This window comes from Schistocerca americana, chromosome 8 (assembly GCF_021461395.2).
Source record: "Schistocerca americana isolate TAMUIC-IGC-003095 chromosome 8, iqSchAmer2.1, whole genome shotgun sequence".
Lineage (NCBI taxonomy): Eukaryota > Metazoa > Arthropoda > Insecta > Orthoptera > Acrididae > Schistocerca > Schistocerca americana.
In genome coordinates, this window is record NC_060126.1 from 452,022,689 (window position 1) to 452,048,161 (window position 25,473).

The following is a 25,473-nucleotide window of genomic DNA, read 5'->3' on the forward strand; positions in this document are numbered from 1 at the left end:
GTACCTCACCCCAGTCTCTCACACACACGGCCAACTTATACAAGCCTATCTGCTACAGCCTCTGACTCAGAAACTCGGTATGTGACATTTGGATTGCGCTACTGTCTTTGGTCTTCGGGCTCCATCATGCTTTGATAGCATAAAGAAAATATGCGACTGCCAAAAATGTGGTTACATCTTTTGAGATTACGCATTCGTAAGTGGGAAGGAGAAAATGAAATAGAAGAAGGAAGAGGAAGCAGAGGAGGAGGAAGAGAAAAAGAATCTCAGTAAGATGAAAATACTGGTAATGAACGAAGAGGAAGGTGTAGCAGGTGCCAGACTGGAGTTCAAAATGTTCAGATGTGTGTGAAATCTTATGGGACTTAATTGCTAAGGTCATCAGTCCCTAAGCTTACACACTACTTAGCCTAAATTATCCTAAGGACAAACACACACACTCACGCCCGAGGGAGGACTCGAACCTCCGTTGGGACCAGCTGCACAGTCCATGACTGCAGCGCCCTAGACCGCTCGGCTAATCCCACGCGGCAGACTGTAGTAATAAGAACTATATAAAAGACGAGATGGCATCTTCTACTCAGTCTTCCCCACTTCCGCACAACGCACGGAACGATCATACAACCATGTGAAAGTCAGGAAGTGCTACTTTGGGAAGTTGTTCAATTCGTGCTTCACAGCGCATTTAAAGTCGGTTATGGCGTCAAAGCGTTGATATTTCATGCGACTTTCTGCACTTTTGTCGTCCTGTGGTAGGTCCGTATTCATAGCACCAAGTCTCTTCTCCAGAAAAGAATTGTCCGCGTTGTTCGGGAGTCAAGGTGTACGGGACAAACTTTGCACACACTTTTCTCTCCTTCAGTCTATTCTGGGGAATGTCTTGCTCATTCGATTCAGAGATTTTGCTCTCCTGGATTTGGGACACAACAACGTTGACACACTACGGCCGCATGTCCACTACTTGAAACTGTCTACCCACAATTGACTGAGGGGTGGGGTGGGGGGGCCCTTCTGTTGTTTATAGCTGTTGGTTTCAGATGCCACCGTAGTGACTCCACTGGCGTCGCTTATACGCCTATAACAAGATCAGTCTCGGAACGTATCTGGACGGACAGTGTACGTGCCATATTGTCAGTTGAGTGTCTGTAGCAGTAAGCTAAAGAGAGGAACATCATTGCTTTTACGCTTTTGCGCCAGCTGAATCAGTGAACTATATAGGAAGCACGGAATAATAAAGTCTTCAACAGGACGCTTTATGGTGCACGAGCTTCCAGCTCAAACAATAAGACGGCGCACCTCGCCAGGCAGACAATGGCTCCGCTTTCTAGACGGACCGGTGTGATTGCACTAAGAACTTCCTGGTTGTGGAAACACTCGGAACGCGACAAACATCTCGCGCGGGGACGCAACCTGCTTCCGTCCCACTTTGCGCAGAGCGGCACCACTCAAGTACCCTAGCCAATTAAAGAAGGCCGGTTGTTATGTGCGAAACGCTCCATGCCGGGGCGCGACCGCGTGCGGCCGCTAGTGCGCAGATGGGGATCAGCTGCTTGCGGCAGTCTCCGTCGGCGAGCGGCCACCGGCCGCGCTGGTGCGTACAGTAGATGCTGCGGCCGAAGACCTCGTGTTCTGAGCGAAAAGTATACAGAGGCGTGGGCGACAACAGAAATTTATCAAACAGGGAGCAAGATTCGAAAAATGACGAGAGTCACTCACGGATCATTTTTTCGTCCCTAGGTTTCCAAACCCTCGTAAAATTTACGATTTCAGTAGAGTATAAAACAAGGCATTTTGTACTTAGTTTGGTATGTAACACATCATTGGATATTTAACAACTGCAATAACCCAATGCACAACCTATAAAGTATGACTTACTTTGAACAAATCTGGAGTAATAAAATTTACGACGGTTCAGGAGTAACGTAAAATTTTACTCCCTGTAGTGTTCTAGGGTTAAAGGTACACTACTGTGAGAAGAAATAAAGTTCCTGAGATTTGCCGATGACATTGTAATTCTGTAAGAGTCGGCAAAGGACGTGGAAGAGCAGTTGCAAGAAATGGGAAGTGGCTTGAAATGAGGATATAAGATGAACATCAACAAAAGCAAAACGAGGATAATGGAATGTAGTTGAATTAAGTCAGGTGATGCTGAGGGAGTTAGATTAGGAAATGAGACACTTAAAATAGTAAATACGTTCCACCACTTGGGGAACAAAATAATTGACGATGGTCGAAGTAGGGAGGATGTAAAATGTAAACTGGCAATCACGAGAAAGGCCGGCCGGTGTCGCCGAGTGGTTCTAGGCACTTCAGTCTGGAACCGCGCGACCGCTACGGTCCGCAGGTTCGAATCCTGCCTCGGGCTGGATGTGTGTGATGTCCTTAGGTTAGTTAGGTTTAAGTAGTTCTAAGTTCTAGGGGACTGATGACCTCAGCAGTTAAGTCCCATAGTGCTCAGAGCCATTTTGAACCAATCACGAGAAAAGCGTTTCTCAGGAAGAGAAACTTGTTAACATCGAATAGAGATTTAAGTTTCAGGACGTCCTTTCTGAAAGTAAGTGCATGGAGTGTAGCCATGTATGGAGGTGAAACGTGGACGAGAAAAGGTTTATACAAAAAGAGAATAGTAGGTTTTTGAAATGTGGTGCTACAGAAGAATGCTGAAGATTAGATGGATAGATCATTAACTAATGAGGAGGTACTGAACAGAAGTGGAGAGAAGAGAAATTTGTGACATAACCTGACTGGAAGAGGTGATCGGTTATTAGGACACAGTGCGAGGCCTCAAGGGATCACCAATTAATTACTGAAGGGATGCGTTCGGGGGTAAAAATCGTAGAGATCAATACACTAAGCATATTCAGAAGGATGTAGGTTGCATTAGTTACTTGAAGAGGCTTGCAAGGACTGACAGGAAGCCCAGATAGGTGAACAGTACTCAAGAATCGGGCGAACAAGCGCCTTATAAGACACTTCTTTCGTGGATGTGTTACATTTCCTTAAGATTCTTCCGACGAATCTGAGTCTGGTGTCCGCTTTTCCCACTATCTGTTTTATATGGTCATTCCACTTAAGGTCGCTCTGGATAGTTGTTGTTGTTGTTGTGGTCTTCAGTCTGGTTTGATGCAGCTCTCCATGCTACTCTATCCTGTGCAAGCTTCTTCATCTCCCAGTACCTACTGCAACCTACATCCTTCTGAATCTGCTTAGTGTATTCATCTCTTGGTCTCCCTCTACGATTTTTACCCTCCACGCTGCCCTCCAATGCTAAATTTGTGATCCCTTGACGTCTCAAAACATGTCCTACCAACCGATCCCTTCTTCTAGTCAAGTTGTGCCACGAACTTCTCTTCTCCCCAATCCTATTCAATACCTCCTCATTAGTTACGTGATCTACCCACCTTATCTTCAGCATTCTTCTGTAGCACCACATTTCGAAAGCTTCTATTCTCTTCTTGTCGAAACTGGTTATCGTCCATGTTTCACTTCCATACATGGCTACACTCCATACAAATACTTTCAGAAACGACTTCCTGACACTTAAATCTATACTCGATGTTAACAAATTTCTCTTCTTCAGAAACGATTTCCTTGTCATTGCCAGTCTACATTTTATATCCTCTCTACTTCGACCATCATCAGTTATTTTACTCCCTAAACAGCAAAACTCCTTTACTACTTTAAGTGTCTCATTTCCTAATCTAATTCCCTCAGCATCACCCGATTTAATTTGACTACATTCCATTATCCTCGTTTTGCTTTTGTTGATGTTCATCTTATATCCTCCTTTCAAGACACTGTCCATTCCGTTTAACTGCTCTTCCAAGTCCTTTGCTGTCTCTGACAGAATTACAATGTCATCGGCGAACCTCAAAGTTTTTACTTCTTCTCCATGAATTTTAATACCTACTCCAAATTTTTCTTTTGTTCCCTTTACTGCTTGCTCAATATACAGATTGAATAACATCGGGGAGAGGCTACAACCCTGTCTCACTCCCTTCCCAACCACTGCTTCCCTTTCATGCCCCTCGACTCTTATAACTGCCATCTGATTTCTGTACAATTTGTAAATAGCCTTTCGCTCCCTGTATTTTATACCTGCCACCTTCAGAATTTGAAAGAGAGTATTCCAGTTAACATTATCAAAAGCTTTCTCTAAGTCTACAAATGCTAGAAACGTAGGTTTGCCTTTTCTTAATCTTTCTTCTAAGATAAGTCGAAAGGTTAGTATTGCCTCACGTGTTCCAACATTTCTACGGAATCCAAACTGATCTTCCCCAAGGTCCGCTTCTACCAGTTTTTCCATTCGTCTGTAAATAATTCGCGTTAGTATTTTGCAGCTGTGACTTATTAAACTGATAGTTCGGTAATTTTCACATCTGTCAACACCTGCTTTCTTTGGGATTGGAATTATTATATTCTTCTTGAAGTCTGAGGGTATTTCGCCTGTCTCATACATCTTGCTCACCACATGGTAAAGTTTTGTCATGACTGGCTCTCCCAAGGCCATCAGTAGTTCTAATGGAATGTTGTCTACTCCCGGGGACTTGTTTCGACTCAGGTCTTTCAGTGCTCTGTCAAACTCTTCACGCAGTATCTTATCTCCCATTTCGTCTTCATCTACATCCTCTTTCATTTCCATAATATTGTCTCCTTCCCTTCTTTGATTAGAACTGGGTTGCCATCTGAGGTCTTGATATTCATACAAGTGGTTTTCTTCTCTCCAAAGGTCTCTTTAATTTTCCTGTAGGCAGTATCTATCTTACCCCTAGTGAGACAAGCCTCTACATCCTTACATTTGTCCTCCAGCCATCCCTGCTTAGCCATTTTGCACTTCCTGTCGATCTCATTTTTGAGACGTTTGTATTCCTTTTTGCCTGCTTCATTTCCTGCATTTTTATATTTTCTCCTTTCATCAATTAAATTCAATATTTCTTCTGTTACCCAAGGATTTCTATTAGCCCTCGCCTTTTTACCTACTTGATCGTCTGCTGCCTTCACTACTTCATCTCTCAGGGCTACCCATTCTTCTTCTACTGTATTTCTTTCCCCCATTCCTGTCAATTGTTCCCTTATGCTCTCCCTGAAACTCTCTACAACCTCTGGTTCTTTCAGTTTATCCAGGTCCCATCTCCTTAGATTCCCACCTTTTTGCAGTTTCTTCAGTTTCAATCTGCAGTTCATAACCAATAGATTGTGGTCAGAATCCACATCTGCCCCTGGAAATGTCTTACAATTTAAAACCTTGTTCCTAAATCTCTGTCTTACCATTATATAATCTATCTGATACCTTTTAGTATCTCCAGGATTCTTCCCGGTATACAACCTTCTTTTATGATTCTTGAACCAAGTGTTAGCTATGATTAAGTTATGCTCTGTGCAAAATTCTACAAGGCGGCTTCCTCTTTCATTTCTTCCCTCCAATCCATATTCACCTACTATGTTTCCTTCTCTCCCTTTTCCTACTGACGAATTGCAGTCACCCATGACTATTAAATTTTCGTCTCCCTTCACTACCTGAATAATTTCTTTTATCTCGTCATACATTTCATCTATTTCTTCATCATCTGCAGAGCTAGTTGGCATATAAACTTGTACTACTGTAGTAGGCATGGGCTTTGTGTCTATCTTGGCCACAATAATGCGTTCACTATGCTGTTTGTAGTAGCTAACCCGCACTCCTATTTTTTTATTCATTATTAAACCTACTCCTGCATTACCCCTGTTTGATTTTGTATTTATAACCCTGTAATCACCTGACCAAAAGTCTTGTTCCTCCTGCCACCGAACTTCACCAATTCCCACTATATTTAACTTTAACCTATCCATTTCCCTTTTAAAGTTTCTAACCTACCTGCCCGATTAAGGGATCTGACATTCCACGCTCCGATCCGTAGAACGCCAGTTTTCTTTCTCCTGATAACGACGTCCTCCTGAGTAGTCCCCGCCCGGAGATCCGAGTGGGGGACTATTTTACCTCCGGAATATTTTACCCAAGAGGACGCCATCATCATTTAATCATACAGTAAAGCTGCATGTCCTCGGGAAAAATTACGGCTGTAGTTTCCCCTTGCTTTCAGCCGTTCGCAGTACCAGCACAGCAAGGCCGTTTTGGTTAATGTTACAAGGCCAGATCAGTCAATCATCCAGACTGTTGCCCCTGCAACTACTGAAAAGGCTGCTGCCCCTCTTCAGGAACCACATGTTTGTCTGGCCTCTCAACAGATACCCCTCCGTTGTGGTTGCACCTACGGTACGACCATCTGTATCGCTGAGGCACGCAAGCCTCCCCACCAACGGCAAGGTCCATGGTTCATGGGGGGGTCTGGATAGTTACCCCTAGATATTTTACGGCATACGCTGTCTCCAGCTGTTTGTCATGAAAAGTAGTGGAGTTCCTTTCCTATGTATGCGCAATATGTTACATTTATTTACGTTGAGGGTCAACTGCCAAATGGAAATCAGCGCACGGCATTGCGGACCGGGAGTCCCCCATTCGGGGAAGTTTGGCTGCCGAGGGCAAGTATTTATTTCATTCGACGCCACATTGGGAGACTTGAGCGTCGGAGATGAAATGATGATGAGGTCAATACAGCAGCCAGCCCCTGAGCGGAGAAAATCTCCTGCCCCAGCCGGGAATCGAACCCGTGCCTATTGGCGTGGCATTCCCCGGCGCTGACCACTCAGCTAACGGGGGCGGACAGGGTCAACTGCCAGAGTCTGCACCATTCATCAGTTCTTTGCAGGTCGTTCTGCAAATTCTTACCATCTTCTGGCGTTGCTGCTTTGGTATAAGCAACTGCATCATCTGCGAATAGCCTTAAAGAGCATCCGACATTTTCTACTAGATGATTTATATACACTGTGAACAGCAGCGGTCCTATCACACTTCCCTGTGGTACTCTGGTACTCCGGATATTACCTTAACATCTGGCGATTTAGTTTCGTTAAGAGCGAAGTGTTGAGCTATTTCTACAGGAAAGTCTTGAATCCAATCGCAGGTCTGCTCCGATACAACGTAAGCTCGTATTTGTTTCATTAAACGGCAGTGCGGGACGGTGTCAAATGCCTCACTGAAGTCAAGGAACACGGCATCAGCCTGAGCGCCGTTGTCCACTGCGCTGTGGATCTCATGGAGGAACAGAGCGAGCCGAGTTCCACAGGATCTCTGTTTGCGGAATCCATGTTTATCTTTAATAGAGGAGCTTTTCATTTTCCAAGAACGTCATTATGCTTGAGCATAAAACATGTTCCATTATTCTACTACAGATTGACGTCAACGATATAGGTCTATAATTGTGTGGATCTGTCTTACGGCCTTTCTTAAAAACGGGAATGACCTGCGCTTTTCTCCAGTCGTTAGGTACCTTCCGTTGCTCAAGCGATCTACGATAAATTACTGCTTGAAGGGGAGCAAGTTCTTTCTCATAATCTTTACAGAATCTTACAGGTGTCTCATCTGATCCTGAAGCCTTTCCACTACTAAGCGACTGTAGCTGCTTTTCAGTTCCGCGATCGATTATCTCAATTTCTACCATTTCGACGTTCGCACGACGTTTGAAAGGAGGGACCGTGTTACGATCTTCCGCGGTGAAACAACTTCGGAAGACCGAATTCCGTATTTCGGCCTTCTCTCTGTTTTCTTCCGTTTCGTTGCCGGTGTGGTCGCTGAGAGAATGAATAGATGATTTTGATCCACTTGCTGATTTTTACATACGATCAAAGTCTCTTAGTGTTTTTACTCAGGTCGGTTGACAGCGTCTTACTTTCGTTATCATTGAACGCTTCTCTCATTGCCCTCCTTACGCTCATTTTCAATTCGTTCAGCTTTTGTTTATGAGTCAGGTTTTTACTTCTCTTGAAGCTGAGTTGAAGTGCTCTCTGTTACGTTGCGCTTTTCTAACACGGCTATTACACCATGATGGATCTTTTCCACCCCTTAAAACCTTACTCGGAATATACTTATTGAACGATGCATTTGAATTTTTTCCATTTTTTCTCCACGTCTTCGTCCTCGTCACCGAATATTTGATGCTGACCGCTGAGATATTCAGAAATTTGCTGAGCAAATATATCTTCCTTCCTTTATTAACATTCCTTGTAGGACCAGTCGTCATAGATACTGTCACAGCCTTATGATCACTGATACCTTCCTCAACGTTCACTGATTCGATAAGTTTAGGTCTGTTTGTTGCCGGGAGGTGTAAGACGTTACCCTAACGAGTTGGTTCTCTAACTCTCTGGTCAAGGTAATTTTCGGACTAGGCATCTAGATAAATGCCACACGATTCCCTGCCTCTGGCACCAGTTCTGATGACATAACACTCCCAATCAATGCCTGGCAAGCTGAAGTCACCCCCTATTAACAATGGCATGTTCAGGAAAATTACTAATGATATTCTGCAAGCTCTGTCTCAAGCGCTCTACAACTACAGATCCTGACCCAGGTGGTCTATAAAAGCATCCGATCACCATCTTTGACCGTTCTTTGACACTCAATTTCACCCAGATTAATTCACATTCGGAATCCGTGATAACATCGCTAGATTTTATCGAATTTTTTACACGGCGCCACAATAATTCAACTAGGTATACGCTATCGTCGCAAGCTGAAGATGAAGAGCTAGAGATAGTATATGAGAATATTGAACGGGTAGTTCAGTACATAAAAGGAGATGAAAATCTATAGGCTTGGCGGACTGGAAGGTGGTTGTAGGGGAAGGAGCAGAGGAAAGGGTTACTGGGGAATAGGGGTTGGTACTGGGAAAGAGAGTGGAGAAAAATTAATCGAGTTCTGCAATAAATTTCAGCTAGTAATAGCGAATATCCTGTTCAAGAATCACAAGAGGAGGAGGTATACTTGGAAAAGGCCGGGAGATACGGAAAGATTTTAGTTAGTTTACATCATTGTCAGGAAGAGATTCCGGAATTGGATTGTAAGGCGTACACAGGAGCAGATACAAATCAGATCACAATTTAGTGGTGATAAAGAGTAGGCTGAAGTTTAAGATATTAGTCAGGAATGATCAATACCCAAAGAAGTAGGATACGGAAGTACTAAGGAATGAACAGATACGCTTGAAGTTCTCCGAGGCTGTAGATACTGTGATAGAGAATAGTTGAGTAGGCAGTTCAGTTGAAGAGGAAAGGGTATCTCTAAAAACGGCAATCAGAGAAACTGGGAACAAAAAAGGTAAGTTCAAAGAAACCATGGGTAACAGAGGAAATACTTCAGCTGATCGGTGAAAGAAGGAAGTACAAAAATGTTCAGGGAAATTCAGGAATACATAAATACAAGTCGCTGAGGAATGAAATAAACAGGAAGTGCAGGGAAGCTAAGACGAAATGGCTGCATGAAAAATGTGGAAAACTCGGAAACCAAATGATCGTCGGAAGGACTCACTCAGCAGATAGGGAAGTCAAAACAAGTCTTAGTTGTAACTAAAAGCAAGGGTGCTAACATTAAGAGTGCAGTGGGAATACCGTTGTTAAATGCAGAGGAGAGAGCGGATAGGTGAAAAGATTACAGTGAAAGCCTCTATGAGGGAGAAGATTTGCCTATTGACGTGACAGAAGAAGCTATAGGAGTCGATATAGAAGAGATAGGTGATCTAGTATTAGGACGAGATTTTGAAAGAATTTTTGGAGACCTAAAATCAAATAAGGCTGAAGAGATGGATAAAATTCCATCACAATTCCTAGGATCGTTGGTGGAAGTGGCAACAACACGACTATACACGTTGGAGTGTGGGATGTATTAGTCTGGCATATAACATCTGACTTTCGGAAAAGCGTTATCTATACAATGCCGAAGATTGCAAGGGCCGTCAAGTGCGAGAAGTATCGCACGATCAGCTTAACGGTTCATGGAGCCAAGGCGCAGATAAGAATAATATGCAGAAGAAGGGAAAAGAAATTTGAGGATATGTTAGACGCCGATCAGTTTGGTTTTAGGAGAGGTAAAAGCAACAGGGACGAAATTGTGACGTGGTGGTTGATAATGGAAAGAAGACTAAAGCAAAAGAAAGACACATTCATAAGCAATGTCGACTTGGAAAAAGCGTTCACAATGTAAAATGGTGCAAGATGTTCGGAATTCTGAGAAAATAGGGGTAAGCTATAGCGAAAGATGGGTAATATACAATATGTTCAAGAGCCAAGAGGGAATAATAAAGAGTGGAAGACCAAATACCAAATGCTCGGATTAAAGCGGATGTAAGAGAGAGATGTATCAATTCGCGCCTAATATTCAGTCTGTTTCTTGAAGAAGCAATGCCGGAAATAAAAGATAGGTTCAAGAGTGGAACTGAAATTCAAATTGGAAAGGAATGATTCGCGAGAGGAGCGATTATTTCACTCTGAATCCAGGTTACTGTATGGAGATCTGTGTTGAAAATTTCCTTTCAGAGACAAAAAGTAACGTCGATGAGATGCTTTTGTCGTTAGTATTATTATTCATGTAATTACTGCTTTGATTATTATTTTTATTACTGATTCAAGGAATTAGTTCTTTAGTATTCAGTGTCTCTAAGATAAGAGTTTAGGTCTGTGAAATGAATGAATAACCGAACAAATCTCACTAGACGACATTTTTGTTCAGCGTATTGTGCATGGTAGACTAGAGATCTACTGCTGCACGCTGATTGTAAGCTGTACTCGATGTATCTGCCGGTTGTCGAACTGCGTACTGAATCTGTAGGAATCTTAGTCTACGTTAACTACGGTCCAATTCTCCTTTCTATGGAAGCCTGTCCGTCGAAGTGCATTTACTTAAAAGTCTTTAAATTAAAGACCGTGTAGAGTTTGCAGGTTCGGGCTTCCACAGTCCAAAGAAATGTCTCATAAGTATGCAGAAATATTTGAAAATGTAAAACCATAAGATGGAGAATAATTTATGCAATACACACCTTGTTTATGTTGCCGAGAAATTGGTTTATTGGCATATTATTCTCGCACAAAATCAGAAAATGCTTTTCAATTAAGGATGGCGGTATCGCAACAATTCCTTCTCTCTTAAGCCGTAATAAATTGGTCCATACTCATTAAGATCAGAAGCTATACTACATCTTTTCACAATAGTTAACATCGAACCAAAGCTCTCTTAGTGCAAGTAATACAGAGAACGTCAGCGATAATGCTGCTTTCTCGCAGTCAGTTGCGCGGGAGTACCCTTCAAATAATATCTTTTTCGACTGTAAGTGATATTTTAAAAGCATTCCTGGGCAACGGAAATATATTTGGGTCGATCATAGGTTTTAATTGGAGAAAGGAGTTAGTGAGAATGTAAATTTGGAGCGAAGTATTGTATTGTAGTCAAAGCCGGAACAGAACAGAATCGAAGTATTTGAAATGTGGTGCTAGAGGCGATGCTGAAAATTAGGTGAACTGATGAAATAAGGAACGAAGAGGTTCTGTTCAGCATCGAAGAGGAGGGGAATATGTGGAAAGCACTGAAAATAGGAAGGGTAAGATGGTAAGTCATGAGTTACGACATCACGGAATAATTTCCATGTCACCAGACTCAGCTGTAGAGGGTAAAAATTGTAGAGGGAGACAGAGATTGGAATACGACGAGCAAATAATGGAGAAGGTAGGTTACAAGTGCTACTCTGAGATGAAGAGGTTGGGACATTAAAGGAATTCGTGGCGGGCCGCATCAAACTTGTCAGATGACTGATATATAAAAAAAGTTAAAGCCTTCGTCAAGCCAAAGGTTGGTTTGAACGCTACAGTGCTTTACTTAGGGATCTCCCTGTTGCAGGTAGTATGTTGTCGGTTTCCTCCAAGTCCGAACTTATTTTTATATGTGGGGGAGTGGGGGGGGCGGGGGGGGGGGACACAGATGAACGCCAGCTCCGAACGTCGTTGAAAAAAGTCGACATTATTCATAAGAAGAAACTTTGCGAGAAGGGAAAAGTGAAAATTCCAAGGATGATGATGTTTGGTTTGCAAGGCGCTCAACTGCGCAATCATCAGCGCCCATATAAAGTCCCAATTTTTACACAATCCAACCTAGCCACTGTCACGAACGATGATGATGAGGAAGACACATGCAGTCCCAGGGCAGAGAAAATTCCCCAACCTGGCCGGGAACCGAACCCGGGACGCCGTGCTCCGGAGACAGTATCGCTAACCACTAGAGCACGTGCTTTGCAGGAAGCCAAACGATTCAGGCTCAGAGTCTGCCGCTTTACCACCGGGCCAAGCCTGCATACTAAGTACACTTTTTGTAATATTAAATGGCTGGTAGCGTTACTTTTTCTAATTTAACGATCTGGAATTATGTTCTCATACAATTAACTCCAACAAATATTTAATAATATAATGAACGACTGATTAAATAAAACTTTAAAATATTCGTAAAGGATGTTTTTATTCACATACCAGTAATGTTGGGATGAAAATGAGAATTAACAACCTGAAATAGAAGGAAGTGCAAATAAAATTAAATAGTACTGAAGGGCATCAGTATTGATAAGCAGTCATGCAGTGTGCAACAGAATTAAAGGATCACCTTTTCGATACCCCGTAATTGTCTCCAATTCCAATGCATGAGTTTGAAATTTGGGTCAAGGCACCTCCAACATTCCTCTATAATAGCGCAGAGGCATAATACTGTGGATGTGTCACGCGATAGGAATGTCCTTAAAGCCCCCCTTACTCACATTTCACCCTTCTTTTGACCTCCTGCAGCGGTGGTCAGAACCGTGATTTGTGGAGTTAAATCACGCAGTAGCCGAGTCAAACATTTGAGGCACACCGCCGCTCAGAATCGAAAGGAAAAGGCCACGTGGGTTGGTATGAAGGTGTCAGTGAAACCACCCTTCTCGCTGGGATGTTGATTCCCACACATTTAACTGTCGAAAACGACTGTTCACAATGCGATGAGCAAAAGCTCGACGTTTTTTTACATTTTTTGGCACTGTTGCCACATGCTGGGCGATCAACCCTTCTCAACAGTCATCATGGGGCTGTAACCCCATCAAATGTGCTCTCATATCCTTGGAATTTTTGCTCTGGTGTACAGGGTGGAACCATTAGAGACCGTTCAAACTCATTCGACGAAATTTGAACGTGGTCCAAAGCAGCAAAGATTCCTTATGCTTTTTGAGTGCTCTTGTTTCATGTCCTTCTGTGTTGTGATCATGGAGAGCTGCGACGTTGACACAGATGTAAATAAAAAGGCAAAGAATCCCTCTAATAACTGCCAGGTGGCAGAGCGCTGGGTGGTACCTGCCCGCATTTTCTGAGTGTTTTAAAAATGTGTCATTACAGAGAAAACATGCGAATTACAGCTGGGCGCCTGCAGGCAGGCAATTGGCCTCAATGGCTTGTCGGATGGTTGCCTACCTCAGGTGCCTCAGCCTGCTTTGTAGGTTTTCCAGCTTTAGGTTTTCTGTGATTTTCGTACATTGATTAAGTCAAGTGGTGAGATGGTTCCTCGGAAAAGCTATTGCCGATTTACGTGCTTTTCCGATCTGAGCATCTGGTGGAGGATGACTCGGCGGTCGGTCGGATTGGAATGCCCCGTCAGAGTCAGAACCCGGAACTTTACCTCACGGCTCAATCGCCGGGTGCAAATCCTTCAATTGGATGCCATATAGGCGACTTGAGCATTCTAAAACCCACCCTAACTAACCAACCGACAGAGGATGAATAGTTTCACGTGGAATCCGAACCACGCGTCGGTCCTTGGGATTCTCTACATCGTTGACAGGTGAAATCTAGATTAAATTCAGACTGAAAATTTCCGTGACCTGACCGGGACCCGATGCCGCGACCTTTCGGTTTTAAGGCACGCGCTTTACCGCTAGACCGCCAGCTCGACTTCGATGCCGATGCAAAATAAGTAAAAGAGTACACACAGCTGAGTGGGGGGAAAAGTATCAGAATTGTCTTTATTCACCAGAGCAAAAATTTTTTTTGTGTTAAAATTTTAAACATGGCTGCGCTTCCGCAACTGTGGATGAAGGAGTTTTAATGAATTGGAAATAACGTACAACCAGTTGCAAAACACAGGTTAAATAGGCCTTGGCCATGGTTTCGACAGTTTTAAAAATTAAAACAGGTATTGGGCATATTGTACATTGCTAACATATCCTTGAAGCATTTTTGTTTTGACACTCTTGCTTTTTACAGTTGCGTATTCACACACAAGTTCTTCTTGTGCGTTTTTGCTCGTATTGTAAGGAGCTTGCTCTGTGTACTTGAGCTTGAGGGCTCGCTATTGCCAATATGACTTTAACCCTTACATGCTTGACAGGCTGGTCTAGCAAAAATCCTTAAGGTCTGTAAGACCCCTACCTTAAAACGTGCTCTAAATGTTGGTACTAACTGAAGTTTTGAAGGGGTTGGTGATATAGAATAAATAAGGAATTATTTATTATAATGTTTTACTTTTATTTCAATATTATATGCCATAAAATATTATGAATTATCTTACAGTTTTCCAGAGTTCAATAATTGTCAGTTTTACTGATTCACACCAGAATATTTGCTCATTAAAAGTGATACTTTCAACAAATAAATTCACGGTATTCTTTCAATACATTTTTCGTGCATTTGCAGAATGATTGACCACTTTTCTGTCTTATCGATGTGGACACACCAAACATCTTTCTTTTGGTGATCTTCCAGTTCCCGCCATCTTCGCCCATTGGCTACTAATTCCACAACCCGTCCTGTCTTGTAGAACTATGTATTGGAGGTGTGACTCGTTAATTCTCCTCGCCATATGAGAAAAGTTCTGATTTTGTCAAATCTGCCTTCCATATAGTTGGGATGCTGCTGTGAAAACAAGCACAAGACATTTACTGCTACTGTATCCAATACATTTGTCTGTAAGACAAAATACCATCTTCTCGACTGTCTCTTCCAAGTGCATGTACGTGCCTTCTGGTGAAGAGAATAAACTCCTGGTGTACATTCATTGTAGAATAATGTAATTTTTACGTATTTCATCTACAGTGGTGCTGTTTTGCAGAGACTTAACAACATCACACTTTTGTTCGTTTTGGTCACACGATGTACACGTATGAGATTATCTTTCGCGAAATTGATGATTATATAAGATCTTACGTCAGGGCAGCCTTCATTTCGAGTGATTTTCCTTTTTGTTTAGTTACGCTCCCTGTTACTGGGGAAGGTGGAATTTGCATTATACTGTGTACGCGTATTCTGCTCGTTGGTGGCAATGATTTACTCCAGTGAGTTTCATCGTGACCGATAAGGGAATCAATAATTCTGTAGTCTTCATCAACTAATTCTTCTCTGCTCACTTTGCCTGCGACGCTAGAAGACGTGGGTTCATTACACTAATACCCATCAATGTCCGAATATTGTCTCCTTGATAAAGGAGGGCTTCATTTTCAAGCCATTCAGTAATAATTGATTTAAAGTTTTGATCACTTGTACTGACGTCAGATATTCTTCTGTTTTGTAGATAGTACGGTATATAGTCACGTTCTAAGTAAGGAATAATAGCACTTGAAAAACTTATCCTGATTATGATACAAAACTTACGTTTATCTAAAAGTGTTTTGTATGGAGAAATATATTTACCTTCAATTCAGCACTGGGATGTAGCTTTTACAGAGCTTCTGAATTCTCAACAAAGAGAATAATTATGCCAAACTGATAACTGTTATCAGTAATCTAGCTACTTTAGAACGTAATTGGTAAAATATAAAGAAAGTATCGGAAAGGCAGATGGGTCGCTACAGGATCTAAAAGACCCTGTCATACAATATCCTTGTAGGAAGACAGATTTAATAAAATGAAATACTTCATTTGACTTGCAAGAAACAATGTTCTTTCTCAATAAAGTCAGTTGTACACTCCTGAAAATGGAAAAAAGAACACATTGACACCGGTGTGTCAGACCCACCATACTTGCTCCGGACACTGCGAGAGGGCTGTACAAGCAATGATCACACGCACGGCACAGCGGACACACCAGGAACCGCGGTGTTGGCCGTCGAATGGCGCTAGCTGCGCAGCATTTGTGCACCGCCGCCGTCAGTGTCAGCCAGTCTGCCGTGGCATACGGAGCTCCATCGCAGTCTTTAACACTGGTAGCATGCCGCGACAGCGTGGACGTGAACCGTATGTGCAGTTGACGGACTTTGAGCGAGGGCGTATAGTGGGCATGCGGGAGGCCGGGTGAACGTAACGCCGAATTGCTCAACACGTGGGGCGTGAGGTCTCCACAGTACATCGATGTTGTCGCCAGTGGTCGGCGGAAGGTGCACGTGCCCGTCGACCTGGGACCGGACCGCAGCGACGCACGGATGCACGCCAAGACCGTAGGATCCTACGCAGTGCCGTAGGGGACCGCACCGCCACTTCCCAGCAAATTAGGGACACTGTTGCTCCTGGTGTATCGGCGAGGACCATTCGCAACCGTCTCCATGAAGCTGGGCTACGGTCCCGCACACCGTTAGGCCGTCTTCCGCTCACGCCCCAACATCGTGCGGCCCGCCTCCAGTGGTTTCGCGACAGGCGTGAATGGAGGGACGAATGGAGACGTGTCGTCTTCAGCGATGAGAGTCGCTTCTGCCTTGGTGCCAATGATGGTCGTATGCGTGTTTGGCGCCGTGCAGGTGAGCGCCACAATCAGGACTGCATACGACCGAGGCACACAGGGCCAACACCTGGCATCATGGTGTGGGGAGCGATCTCCTACACTGGCCGTACACCACTGGTGATCGTCGAGGGGACACTGAATAGTGCACGGTACATCCAAACCGTCATCGAACCCATCGTTCTACCATTCCTAGACCGGCAAGGGAACTTGCTGTTCCAACAGAACAATGCACGTCCGCATGTATCCCGTGCCACCCAACGTGCTCTAGAAGGTGTAAGTCAACTACCCTGGCCAGCAAGATCTCCGGATCTGTCCCCCATTGAGCATGTTTGGGACTGGATGAAGCGTCGTCTCACGCGGTCTGCACGTCCAGCACGAACGCTGGTCCAACTGAGGCGCCAGGTGGAAATGGCATGGCAAGCCGTTCCACAGGACTACATCCAGCATCTCTACGATCGTCTCCATGGGAGAATAGCAGCCTGCATTGCTGCGAAAGGTGGATATACACTGTACTAGTGCCGACATTGTGCATGCTCTGTTGCCTGTGTCTATGTGCCTGTGGTTCTGTCAGTGTGATCATGTGATGTATCTGACCCCAGGAATGTGTCAATAAAGTTTCCCCTTCCTGGGACAATGAATTCACGGTGTTCTTATTTCAATTTCCAGGAGTGTATTTCGATAGATTTCACGTAATATCAACTACAATAAATAAATTTTAAGACTATTTCTTGAGATAATGAAAGGTTATTGGGTCGAAAAGCCTCTGTTATGCATTCAAGGGTTATTGCCAGACTTTTTACCCCATCCCCTCTCCCTCTTTATAACTGTTTAGTTAATATGCTAATTCAAGTAATGAACATGTACTTGTGAAATCACGCACGCTGCTCAATGGAGCTACGCGAATGTAGGACGCGCAGGAGCGCCACCTACTATAGGTGACCCAAGGCGAGTGAGTGGCTCTACCCTTGAGCCAGTCGGCGCACTTCGCTAGCTCTGTACGTGGCATACTTAACGCTCTGTGAGATCCGATGCAACGTTTCATATTTTATGTCATATACACACAAATCTTTCAATTGGCACACTACAAATTGCTGGATCCATTGTTAAATGGGTGATATTTTAAAAAAGTTTTAAGATATACCCTTACAACAAAGACCTACTACTTTTAATTCTTCTTCTGTAGTGTTCAATCCAAGGATTGGTTTGCAACAGCTACAATGGCAGCTTGTCTCCATTCTGTGCGTCTATTGCACTCTTCTTTTAACAATGAAACTCCAGGAGCTTCTCTTCTCACCTGCTCTTTCCAGAACCACTTCGTTTGTGACCTTGTCGATACACTTTATTTTGAGCATGCGTCTATAGCACCACATTTCAAAAGAATTTAGCTTATGGTCTTCCTCTGTCCCGAGAGTCCATGTTTCACACCCGTAGCATGCCACACTCCACACATATGTTAAGATGTTTTTCTTCTTGCTAAAAGCAGCCTTTGCTTGAGCAATTCTACTTCTCGCTTCTACCTTGCTCCTTCCATCCCTGGTAACATTACTGCCCAGATAAGTAAATTTATCAACTTGTTCAAGCAGTTCATTGCCTATATGAACTTGTTTTTGCTTTATTAATTCTCATATTATATTCTTCCCCCATAACTTTACCCATTATATTCAGTAGAACTACAAGATCTTCTTCACTTTCAGCCAGGACAGCTATATCATCGGCATATCTTACCATATCTATTCGTTGGCCATGAATTGCTACACCTGTCTGTGAATTTTCCCTTACTTTTTTCAGCGCCTCTTCAATGTATAGGTTAAAGATAACGGGGGATAGTGCGCAACCTTGTCGGACACCTTTCCGTATCAGCACCTCTTCTTGTTTTGTCCGTCCACAGATAACTGCTGTCTCGTTTTTGTACAGGTTCCATATCATTTTTCTATCTTTATAGGCTATTCCTAGTTTTTTGAGTATCTCAAACATCTTATCCCATTTAACATTATCAAAGGCTTTCTCTACATCTACGAACGCTATGTATGTTGTCAGGTTCTTATCTAGTCGTTTCTCTATTATTAGTTTTAGAGCAAATATTGCTTCTCTGGTTCCTCTATCTTTCCGGAATCCAAACTGGTATTCGGAGAGTGTAGCTTCGACTTTTTGTTCTATGCGTTTGTGGATAATTGGGGTTACTATTTTTGAGCGTCAGTAACTAGGCTGAGCGTCTTATAATTTTCACATCTTGTAGCATTTGCCTTCTTTGGAATGGGCATCATAATGTTTTCTCAAAGTCTGTAGGAATTTTACCCTGCTCGTACATGTTGAAAACAAGATTATACAACTCCTGATTCAGTTTTGCTCCTCCATATTTCAGAAGTTCGGCTGGGACATTGTCTATACCAGACAATTTGTTGTTTTTCAATTTTTTCAGAGCTAGTTCAAACTCTTCCTTTAATATAGGTTCACTACTTCTGTTTCTTCTTCCATGATGTTTTCAAACAGTTCTGGTCCGCTGTACAGTTTTCCTATACATTGTTTCTATCTTCTTGCAAATTCATCATCGTCATCCAAGATATTGCCATTTTCATCCATCACAGCCCTACACATATTTCTTCTGTCTCCAAAGCAATGTCTCGCACATTTATAGGCCTTGTCAATATTTCCCTTTCTCATGTTGTCCTCAACTGAAATACAGAGATCATCAAGGTATTTTTCTCTCGCTTGTTTTGCCTCTCTGTTGATTCTGTTTTTCAGACTCTTGTATTTCTCTTGGTCTTCCTTCTACACAGAATTTTTTAATTTCCCTCTTTCTTCCATCATATTTAGTAGGTCATTAGTGATCCATTTCTTCCTTTTCTCTGTCCTTTCCTCTCCTATTACTTCTTCTGCTGGTTCTCAAATACCAGTTTTTATTTTTCCCCAGCTGCTTTGGATGTGATTGCAGCCCTCTGTATTTGTTTTCTTGTCTGTTTCTAGTTGATAGTGCTTCAGTGTATTTTCATTTTTCAGGTTTGTTAAATCCCATTTACATGTACTTCTTTTTTTAATGTTCTTGAATTTTAGTTCGCCGGCCGGTGTTAAGTCCCATAGTGCTCAGAGCCATTTGAACCAATTTTAGTTCAGTCGTCATCATAACGAGTATGTGGTCACTTTCTACATCACAGCCTGGATATGATCTGCTGTCCTTAACTTGGTTTTTAAATCTTTGCTTCACTAATATGAAGTCAATTTGATATCTGTTAATGTCACCAGGCATTTTCCAAGTACATCTTCTTCATGGATGATGATTAAAGAAGGTATTTGTAATGCAAAGTTTATTTCTTTGGCAGAATTCTGCAAATTTATCCCTTCTTTCATTTCTTAATAATAATCCAAAATTCCCTGCCACGTCCTCTTCTTTACCTTCCCCAACAACGGCATTCATATCTCCCATGATGATAAAGTTTTCAGCTCCTTTAATTCTGCCAATTACTTCTTCAAGGTGGTCATACATCATGTCGATTTCATCATCCTCGTGCCTCATAGTTGGCATGTATACTTGGATTATGATTGTGTCTCTTGGTTTAGTTTCCAATCTGGTTTAATTCATGTATTTTAAATGTTGATTAAATTGATGACACGCGCGTATACTAGACAGAGTGAACGACTCCCACATCCGAAATAGATAATATGTGATTCTACGTGAGTTTGCTTCACTAAAATGATCTATAAACATTTCCTGTAATTTTGCTTATTGTAATGATACCATCTCCGTGCCACACACACTGTCATAATATTTGTTCATCGATACAATACCTTCTCAACGGCAGTTCTACAACTGTCGAAACCATGGTCACGGTTTAATAAGCCTTCATTTTGCAACTGGTTGGCTGTTATTTCCAATCCATTATGTTTTTATGTGTTAATTATCTTATTCTGAAGGCGAAGAGCAGCAATTTGGCCGCTGCCGAGCCCCGCTCTATTGGGGGAGGTGGAAGTGTGAATTGCAGATAAATAAAAGAGATTCCCAATTAGTCCACGGTCTTGCTCGCGACAAGACTGAGTAGCACCCGTCTGCCAGTGCTGCTACTGGGCACTACGCGCTGGTGTAGTGCGTCTTGCACACAGCGAGCCTTCCCCCACCCGTTCTCCCCCACCCCGCGCCCACTAAACACCAAATGGAAGCGACGAGACGTCGACGCCTGTGGCGGCCTTTCCGTCGCCCGCCAAGGGAACATTTACGTAATGAAGCCCCTGCGACCCCTCCCCACCCCACCGCAGCCCCCAGGTACAGCGACACTGTTCGGTACTTTTACGCGGAGTAATTACTTTAATGAGATATATCTTTTTTATGTGCGTGGCTGGTCCGTCCGCCGCGGCTCACGTAAAGCCGGCTATCGGGTGGCAGGGGATGGGGGTGCGGCGCGCGGGGGTGGACTGTGCGGTGCGTGAGCGCGTCTGCGTCTGAGAGGGTGGGCGAGCGAGCTCGGCGCGGCGCGGAGCAGATCCGTATCTGGCCGGCATATTTCCCAATTATTCGAGTCGCGCCGTGTCGCGGGCAGTAATTAGCCACAGTGATTAACGGCGCTCTCCTTCCGCTGTCGCGTCTACAGTCAGCGCCGCGCTGCCTCTGGGTGTTTTGCCCTCCCCTGCGGACCGCGCTGTGACGACACGGAAGTAGCCAGGCCGCCAGCGCGACGTCATTAACACGCGACGTCAGCGCTGCCGGAGCGAATCGGCTCCGTCGCTGGAAAACAACAGCACCCTCTGTAAAGCGCCGCAGAGGGATTTCGATGTTCAGTGGTTGAGTCTGTTCTCGTTCCACCGACAGCAAAGTTGCTACAGTTACAGGATGTTGAAAAGCAATTGTTGAATGTTTTGCGAGGTGGCACAGTGCTCACCAGCAAGTCAATAGCGTCGACAGAGCGTTTTGATGTCTTCCCGTATCATCTGTGTATTAAACAGGGGACCTAGAAACGACGGAGACGCTTTGACCCGCCTGAGCCCTCAGTGGTTCACAACCTCACAACAAGCCACAGCAGTCCACCCACCCCAACGCCGCCTCAGACCAAACCAAGGGTTATTGTGCTGTTCGGCCCCCAGCGTCCCCCCTGGGAACGTCTCATACCAGACGAGTCTAACCCCAAGGCCGGTTGGAGTGGCCGAGCGGTTCTACGCGCTACAGTCTGGAACCGCGCGACCGCTGCGGTCGCAGGTTCGAATCCTGCCTCGGGCATGGATGTGTGTTATGTCCTTAGGTTAGTTGGGTTTAAGTAGTTCTAAGTTCTAGGGGACTGATGACCTCAGAACTTAAGTCCCACAGTGCTCAGAGCCATTTCTAACCCCAAATGCTTGCATGGTAGAGGAATTGTGGTGTACGCCTACACTGAAACGGTGTTTGAGCAGCAACTGCCAGCACAGTGTAACTGAGGCGGAATAAGGGCAACCAGTCCGCATTCGCCGAGGTAGATGGAAAACCGCCTTAAAAACCGTCCACCGGCTGGCCTGCACACCGGACCTCGACACTAATCCGCCGGGCGGATTCGTGCCGGGGACTAGCACGCCTTCCCTCTCGGGATGCAGCGTGTTAGACCGCGGGATTTCCTGTATCATAGTAGCGTTCACACAAAGTAATTTGGCCCATGCCAGGTCAGACGGCGTGGAGAGCGGCAGTGGCGGTGGCTCCACTGTGGGCGACCACTGCGCGGTAGGGGAGGTGAAGTTCAGCAGCTGAAGTAACTCACAAGCAGAGATTATTATTAAAAAATAATGGTTTACACAATAAGATGCAGTTATGGCAGAATCTTGAAACAGTCGATTATTAAACAAACAAGTGAGAACAAGCCAGGTGAACTGTTTATCAAAAGCTAATATTTAACCTAAAAATAAACAAGTATTTTCTTCGCTTTTTTTCTAGCAAACCCATAATAATTCTCATTTCATCAGCTGTCGATGGCTCTTAGAATAGTTGTAATATTTCATTGAAAACGTCTGTGTGTCACATTAGATAATAAAGCTTCGTGTGTTAACTACACAGAAAAATACTATACACCTTTCACGATCATTTGTCAAAAATTCATTTAGGTATCTCAAACCGTTTATGTTAGGAATATTTCATTTTCATTCTGCTAGTTGTGTGCATGAGCAAAAGTGAGAGCATTACGTACAGTTCATGTTTTCGACGCTCAGTATAGTACACTTCTCGTCTCAAGTTTAAGGAAAAATTTAGTATGTTAGCTGCATTTCATATGCAGCAATGTACGACCTACCATGCACCAAATTCAAATTCATAGTGACCCATATTTCATTGCAAACTATTCGAATTTCGTGCAGTAGCTTACTTAATGTGGAAATATCACAATAACTGTGATCATTAACGATATGATAGGCAGTTCATCATGAAGCCGAGGAAGGAAGCTGTGATATGAGAGAAAATCATTTCTTTTACGATTTCTATTTAAAAAAAAAGTAAGGAAAGACAGCAAAGCAACTGGCGTGTGTGCACGGCTCTATTCCAGCAGCATAGCGTGTCTACCACTGGCTGCGCTGAAGAAGTGAGAGAACGTTCCGTTGGAAATGGATGCAGCACACAGCTCAGCGGGTGACAGCAAACTGACCAGCCGCCTCTTAGGGAAGGATAGGTGTAACTGCCCAGCGTTAAGAACGAGAATGTGTTTCTGTGCAGGGGCCAAGTTATCCCGCACAAATATTTTTTTCTCCATAGGTACACAGCACTCTGAGCATTATGTACTCTGCAGTCAGTTGTGTGGTTCGGATTGTGCTACAGAATAGCTTTTGATCAATTAAACGTAGTGTACACTCCTCGATCTCAGGTGAGCGAACAGAACAAGGACTTCCACTGCTAACTTTTTGGAGCCCTACAGAGTCTGTCTACCTAAAAAACTAGAAAATTGGCCGAATAGGTTAACAGACTTGGACGTTTTTGACTGTAGAGGTCACAGGTTCGCAAGTACTTCAGTTTGCTGGACCAAACAAGAAAACATTGCCATAATATTAATTATTGAGTAGTAGCCCTCCATTGCTAAGAAGCGCTGCAGAAGAGAACATTAAATGTACTGAAGCACTGGTACGTGCAAACAGCATAATAACAGTAAACACAGACGTGAAGTTGTCTGTGTAAGTGTGTACACCATGACGCATACCCAGATTTGCGAGCAGTTTACCGTACAATAACACTCACTAACTTGGGTGAAACAACATTAAAATTCATATCGAGCCTCACAGGAGATTGCAGACCAACTAATGCTCAGAGTGATGGGTACCTAGAGCACTGTAACGCAGGAAAACATGAAAACACACTGATGAGCAAACCACTCTGCATATATTTGCAACCACGCACCTTTCAGTCCCTCCTCCGTCTTCTTTTTCCTGTATCTTGAAGATGTTGGCACGTCAGTCTGGATTTGACGTTGATTAGTGATAGAAGGTGGCGAGGTACCCTTCCTGTCCCTCCCCCTCCCCCCCACCCCCCTCCTCTCTCAGGATGGAATTTATTTACCTCGCCTGTCTGCGTCTAGTATTCTCCAAGTGAAAGTGTGAGAACGTTTACGAAGTGTTTGCGAATCATGTAACTGAGATGGAACTTGGGTAGCTGCCGGTATTCATCTAATCGGATTTGAGACACCATATGAGGCCGGTGCGCCGGCCCGAATACCGGAAGTGGCATGCTAACTCGAGACGATACTTGGCCGGGTACGTCTCTCAGCCTCTCCTTTGAACAGTTGTTCAACAGAGGAAAAGTGCTCGTACTGGAGTACAAAAATGTGAATATTTTCCTGTTAATTTAAAAGACTCTGGGTGAAAAGTGGGGTACTAGCTGTCTCATGTTACCGCCCTCAGCACTTTTAAAATTTTTCGTAAAAGCTTTGACATATCAGAATGTAGAAAACAACACATCGTTGTTAAAAGGTTTGAAATCGACAGATGCTAAAGTAATTTCGGGAGTAACTCATGGGAGTGTTAGAGAGCTGAAACTGTTTACATTATATATAAATGATCTAGTGGACAAAGTTGGAAGCTCCAGAGGCTGTTCCCAGAGTACGCTGTCCTCGATACTGAGGTTTGAACGCCAAATGAAGGTAGGCCTGAAAAGGATCGACGAATAATGCAGCTACTGGAGGTTGACCCCGAACGTAAATACGACGGACGTTCAGTAAGTAGTTGTAACATCTCCGTTTATTTATCCCGACCCGATCTGATCGAATAGCAGCCCAATATTTATTATTAATATGACCATGTACCTAATGGGGCTGGTAATCGGAATTGACTGCTACGGTAGTTGTTACTTTCCAGTTCGTCCTGTTCAATACTGTAATAATGAAATGTCTGGTAACAAGAAAAACACCAACACAGTTTCACTAATTACGAACCTATATTCGTCTCAAAAACACAAAAAAGGGAGACAGCCACTGCCTTCGTCATACATATCTAATTACGGCTAATCTCAGCACAGGCTTCTTCATTTTCCATTATCGTCACACGCTAGTCCATCACTGCATCCAACACTGCAATCCAACACTGCAATCCAAATGGCTCTGAGCACTATGGGACTTAACAATTGTGGTCATCAGTCCCCTAGAACTTAGAACTACTTAAACCTAACTAACCTAAGGACATCACACACATCCATGCCCGAGGCAGGATTCGAACCTGCGACCGTAGCAGTCGCGCGGTTCCGGACTGCGCGCCTAGAACCGCGAGACCACCGCGGCCGGCTGCAATCCAAGGTGATGCCGGCGCGGTAGACGCGAAACCAAATATCGGCCCTAGAAATGTCACTGATCACTTTCGTAATAATACTTCTTCACCTTCCCGGTATTATTCTAGTACAAAGGGGTCTAACCACGGCGATGGCGACTCCCGTCTCCGTTAAAGCCTTACATTTCAACAAAGACCTCCAC